The sequence below is a fragment of the Trichomycterus rosablanca genome, chromosome 3, assembly GCF_030014385.1.
Source record: "Trichomycterus rosablanca isolate fTriRos1 chromosome 3, fTriRos1.hap1, whole genome shotgun sequence".
Taxonomy (NCBI): Eukaryota; Metazoa; Chordata; class Actinopteri; order Siluriformes; family Trichomycteridae; genus Trichomycterus; species Trichomycterus rosablanca.
In genome coordinates this window covers 23957110-23963293 of record NC_085990.1, presented here as the reverse complement: position 1 = coordinate 23963293, position 6184 = coordinate 23957110, and positions in this window count along the sequence as shown.

The window sequence follows — 6184 nt, the reverse complement described above, 5'->3', positions numbered from 1 at the left end:
CAGACACAGAAATGTTCAATCTTGCTCTAATCGAAACCTTTAACCATCTACCAGTCATACATTGACAGCGTATCTTTATCATCCAAAGAAAGCTGCTCACGCTAAACTACCCAGGGAATCTTAGTTCTAACAAATGATGAAGCTATTGAATAGAATTTTCACATGATTTTAAAATGTGTTCTTTGGAATCTGGGACTATTAAGTCAAAGAACCATTTCTAAGGGCAGGCACTGATGTTGTGTATGAAGGCCCAGCTTGCAATTCATGTTCAGATTCTTGAAAAAAAAAAATCATGTTATTACATCACCAGCAGCAGCATAACATGTTGATTCAAGGCAGATTGGATCTGTGGATTTACAAACCCCATTTTGAAAAAAAATTGGGACATTTTGTAAATAAAAAGAAAAAAATTGTGACTTTTCTAAAGTAGAAAGGAAAGATTTCCAATGTTTTCAGTGATTAACTTTATTGTATTTTGTAATAAAACTACATTTAGAATTTGATACCTGCAACACACTCCAATAAAGCTGGGTGAGAAACAAAATAAGAAAAAAGTCTGTAGGATATTCAAGAAAAAAAAACATTTCTCAGTTTCAAACATTAGGGAAGCTGAAGAAAAGCATGGGGGGCACAGCCATTAACCACTTTTGAATGTGTGTGACCTTTAAGCTCTTAGATGCCTTTGCATGTGAATCCGTCATGCTAGTTTGATAAATATAGCCACCTGGGCTCAGGAGTGTGTTAGAAAACCATTGTCACTGCCACTGCACATATTAATTCTATCAGAAACATCTAATTTTAGATAGTTCAAAGGACAGGAAAAATGTGCTGTGGTCCATGGTTAAGCTGTCATGGCATGAGGTGTCAGAGGGTGCATATTTGTAACAGTACCGTTGGTGTGACAACATAAACTGAGCAGCCATAACATTAAAACCTTGTTTCTACACTCACTGTCCATTTTATCAGCTCCACTTACCATATAGAAGCACTTTGTAGCAATGTTGATGGAGTTGTAAACACCTCACTGTCACTGCTGGACTGATGATAGTCCACCAACCAAAAATATCCAGCCAACAGCGCCCCATGGGCAGCGTCCTGTGACCACTGATGAAGGTCTAGAAGATGACCAGCTCAACCAGCAGCAATAGATGAGTGATTGTCTCTGACTTTACATCTACAAGGTGAACTAACTAGGTAGGAGTGTCTTATTGAGTGGACAGTGAGTGGACACGGTATTTAAAAACTCCGGCAGCGCTGCTGTGTCTGATCCACTCACACTAACACACCACCACCATGTCATTGTCACTGCAGTGCTGAGAATGATCTGCCACCCAAATAATACCTACTCTGTGGTGGTCCTGTGGGGGTCCTGACCATTGAAGAACAGGGTGAAAGCAGGCTAAAAAGGTATGTAGAGAAACAGATGGACTACAGTCAGTAATTGTAGAACTACAAAGTGCTTCTATATGGTAAGTGGAGCTGATAAAATAGACAGTGAGTGTAGAAACAAAAAAGAGGTTTTAATGTTATGGCTGATCGGTGTATATCGGAATCAGTTCCACTGGGTGTATTGGTTTGCTTCCACATGAATTCATAATTTTTTCTTGCATTTTATTATTATTATTTATTTATTTTGCATAGCCCTGTGGCATAAGTGTTAAATAAGTCTCCCAGGAGACCAGCAGGTTCTGGCCAAATCAAAACAGCCCATCTGGTACCAACAACCTGGTCATATTTATTCACCGTCCTCATGACTGATGTGAGCATTGTGCTAGAACAACATACACAGTGAACTTAGAAAGTACTCACTATTGAAATATCTATAAAAGCCCCCTTGGTAGTGGTAAGATTTTAAATAATTACTTAATATTTTTAAATAATTGCACAAAAAACTATGCATATTAGTACTATGTAATTCTTCTGCCTTACACACATAACCTTGCATTACATATATAAACATATTGTTATGCTTACTCTACCACATCAGCTTAGATGTTTTTGCATTTATCAGTTGAGCTGGTTCAGTGATATCGCTCTGTATCTGGCTCCTCCACACACACACACACACACACACACACACACACTTTAGCCAAAACAACAGCCATAACACACTCACAACCACTTACATTCTCAATTTTTGATCACACTCACCCCTGGTTTATTCAGTTATCACTGTTTCTTTACGCATTATTGTTCTGTACAAAAACTGGAAGTCTTAATTAAAGATCAGATCACCCTAAAATCCGCTTTGTGTGTCTGTTCTCTCTGTTTCTTCTGGTTGACCTTAAATGCACAGCACAAGAAAGTGTTACACAAAGTTAAAGGGTTAATTGCTTAAGGTTAAATGCTTTCTAATAATTGTTAAAAGAGAAGGAATGTATATGATTAAAAAGGAAGAATATAATTTTATTGTGCAGTACGTTTATACAGTATAACATAAGTGTTTGGAAATTGCACAGGCCGTAGCAGCTCATTTTCAAGTACATACACACATTTTGGTTTGAGTGAACAATTATATTAATGAGTAAACAATTACAGTAAATGTATTTAATTATATGAATTATTAAATGCTTCCAACTTTGCTGCAACAATTTAAGAAAAGCCCTTTTCTGTGCCAGCATGACTGTGCCACCATGCACAAAACGTCTAAAAAGGCATGAAGAAAAGCTTGGTTTAAAGAAACTTGTCTGCACCGAGCTGTCTGAACAGCTTTGAAAAGCTGATGGACAGGTATCCAAATACTTTTGGACATATAGTGTATGTGGACACCTGATCATGAGCTTGTTAGACAAGGCATTACAAAACCATAGACCTTAACATCCTATAACAGCCCTCATGCTTCTCTTTGCACAAGCTTTTGAAATGTGGGAACTTGTGCCCATTTAATCAAAAGCATTTGTGAGGCCAAGCACTGGCATTAAATAAGAAGGGCTGGCTCTTTTTCTTTCTTAAACTGTTATTACAATATTTGAAGCACATCATTTGCATTATATAATTGATTTTATACACTAGCAATGGTTGAAGTCAGTCATCAAAATGGGTGTCCATATACTTTTGGCCACAAAGAGTTGCACATAGACACTGAGCATGAAACATGTTTCTAACTATTTGTAAGTTATTGTGCTACTGAATCATGGAAGGAGTTAATCAGCCTCAGCTAGCCCTAATTCATCAGCAGGAAGGTGAAGTCATGAAGCAGTTCATAATGGCTGTACACTAAGTGAGTGGCATATGAAAGCATGAGGGCAAGAAATTGTGGGTTGTCATAATGTATAATAACGTAAATATTGAACCAGAAATGGCATCTATTTTACCCAGATATTAGCATCAATGATGCTCTCCTGGACTCTCAGAAATAACAGCTGTGCCATTGTCTACAATAGTAAATGATCTCTCAGTCAAAGAGTGATGAATGATCTATTAGAATGTGTACATTCTACCTAACAGTGCTATTTTTAAGCAATAGAACACGAGAGGGAGTGTGTTATCGCGAATAACATCACAGCTGTGATTTGGTCGCAGGCACGAACCGAAGGTGAGTTTTACCTTCGGTTCGTTTATTTTATTTTACAAAATAAAGAAAGAAAATAAATCAAAGAAGCTCTGAATTTCATATTAAATATGCTTTAATATTGACAATACCTTCCGCCAAAAAGTAGTTCCACAACGAATATAAAGTTTAACACTACAAACCAGACATCCCAAGTTGCAAAAACTCATTTCAGGGAGGTAAGAACAACAACAAGAAGAAAGCAAAAACCTCCGAAGGGAAAAAAAGAAATAAAAAAACCTCTCGCACACACCAAAGGCTATGGATGAAAACAGAACTACTAGGGCTTAACTAACTGTTCGCGTTACAAACACATTAATGTTCCCTACATAGTGCACTAGATTGTGTATCAGATCATGGATATATGTTCCCTACATAGTGCACTAGATAGTGAATTAGACAATTGGTTATGTTCCCTACACAGTGCGCTAGATGATTGTGTATCAGATAACGGATTTAAAACGCGACCGGGAAAAAAAGTCTGTGTCGCCTGCGTGCGCGTTTATGTGCATGAAGCTTGTCGTTAATGGCAACGCGTCAGCGGAGTAATACCATTGTGGTGTGAAAAGACCGTGCTGTTATCACGAATATCAGCACGTTTAGAACGCTTCTCAACCAATCAGATTGTAAGGTCGGAACTAACTGTTGTATAAAAGAAAATTACAACATTGAGTCACTTGGCCTTGTTTGCCTGTTGAAGGTATGGCTTTTTGGCCGCAGTTCTTCCATAAAGACCACTTCAGGCCAGACTTCTCCGAATGGTGCATGTGTGTACCTGGGTCCCACTGGTTTCTGCCAGTTCTGAGCTGATGGCACTGCTGGACGTCTTTTGATTTCAAAGGGAATTAAGCATGATGTCTCTTTCATCTGCTGTACTAAGTTTCCTTGGCCGACCACTGCTATGGTCTATGGTCCTCAACGTTGCCTGTTTCTTTGTGCTTCTTCAAAAGAGCCTGAACAGAACATCTTGAAACCTCAGTCTGCTTTGAAATCTTTGTCTGGGAGAGACCTTGCTGATGCAGTATAACTTTCTCGTGTCTTGTTGCTGTGCTCAGTCTTGCCATGGTGACCTGTGACAAACTTCTACCACAACCTCACCTTTGTAGCAGCTACATACTGTATGAAAATGATGATCACCTGTTTGGTATAATTGGTTAATCATACATCTGACTATAATCTTACAAAATCCCCAACTTTGTGCAAGTTCACCTAGAAGCACTGCATTTTATTAGTAAAAAACCCCCCCAAAAACTGAACACTTTTGGAAGCTTACTGCATGTCACTATGGAAAAGCAATTATGTCTGTGTGTATATATATTGTATATATACAGTGTATCACAAAAGTGAGTACACCCCTCACATTTCTGCAAATATTTCATTATATCTTTTCATGGGACAACACTATAGACATGAAACTTGGATATAACTTAGAGTAGTCAGTGTACAGCTTGTATAGCAGTGTAGATTTACTGTCTTCTGAAAATAACTCAACACACAGCCATTAATGTCTAAATAGCTGGCAACATAAGTGAGTACACCCCACAGTGAACATGTCCAAATTGTGCCCAAATGTGTCGTTGTCCCTCCCTGGTGTCATGTGTCAAGGTCCCAGGTGTAAATGGGGAGCAGGGCTGTTAAATTTGGTGTTTTGGGTACAATTCTCTCATACTGGCCACTGGATATTCAACATGGCACCTCATGGCAAATAACTCTCTGAGGATGTGAGAAATAGAATTGTTGCTCTCCACAAAGATGGCCTGGGCTATAAGAAGATTGCTAACACCCTGAAACTGAGCTACAGCATGGTGGTCAAGGTCATACAGCGGTTTTCCAGGACAGGTTCCACTCGGAACAGGCTTCGCCAGGGTCGACCAAAGAAGTTGAGTCCACGTGTTCGGCGTCATATCCAGAGGTTGGCTTTAAAAAATAGACACATGAGTGCTGCCAGCATTGCTGCAGAGGTTGAAGACGTGGGAGGTCAGCCTGTCCGTGCTCAGACCATACGCCGCACACTGCATCAACTCGGTCTGCATGGTCGTCATCCCAGAAGGAAGCTGACGCACAAGAAAGCCTGCAAACAGTTTGCTGAAGACAAGCAGTCCAAGAACATGGATTACTGGAATGCCCTGTGGTCTGACAAGACCAAGATAAACTTGTTTGGCTCAGATGGTGTCCAGCATGTGTGGCGGCGCCCTGGTGAGAAGTACCAAGACAACTGTATCTTGCCTACAGTCAAGCATGGTGGTGGTAGCATCATGGTCTTGGGCTGCATGAGTGTTGCTGGCACTGGGGAGCTGCAGTTCATTGAGGGAAACATGAATTCCAACATGTACTGTGACATTCTGAAACAGAGCATGATCCCCTCCCTTCGAAAACTGGGCCTCATGGCAGTTTTCCAACAGGATAACGACCCCAAACACAACCTCCAAGATGACAACTGCCTTGCTGAGGAAGCTGAAGGTAAAGGTGATGGACTAAACCCAATTGAGCACCTGTGGCGCATCCTCAAGTGGAAGGTGGAGGAGTTCAAGGTGTCTAACATCCACCAGCTCCGTGATGTCATCATGGAGGAGTGGAAGAGGATTCCAGTAGCAACCTGTGCAGCTCTGGTGAATTCCATGCCCAGGAGGGTTA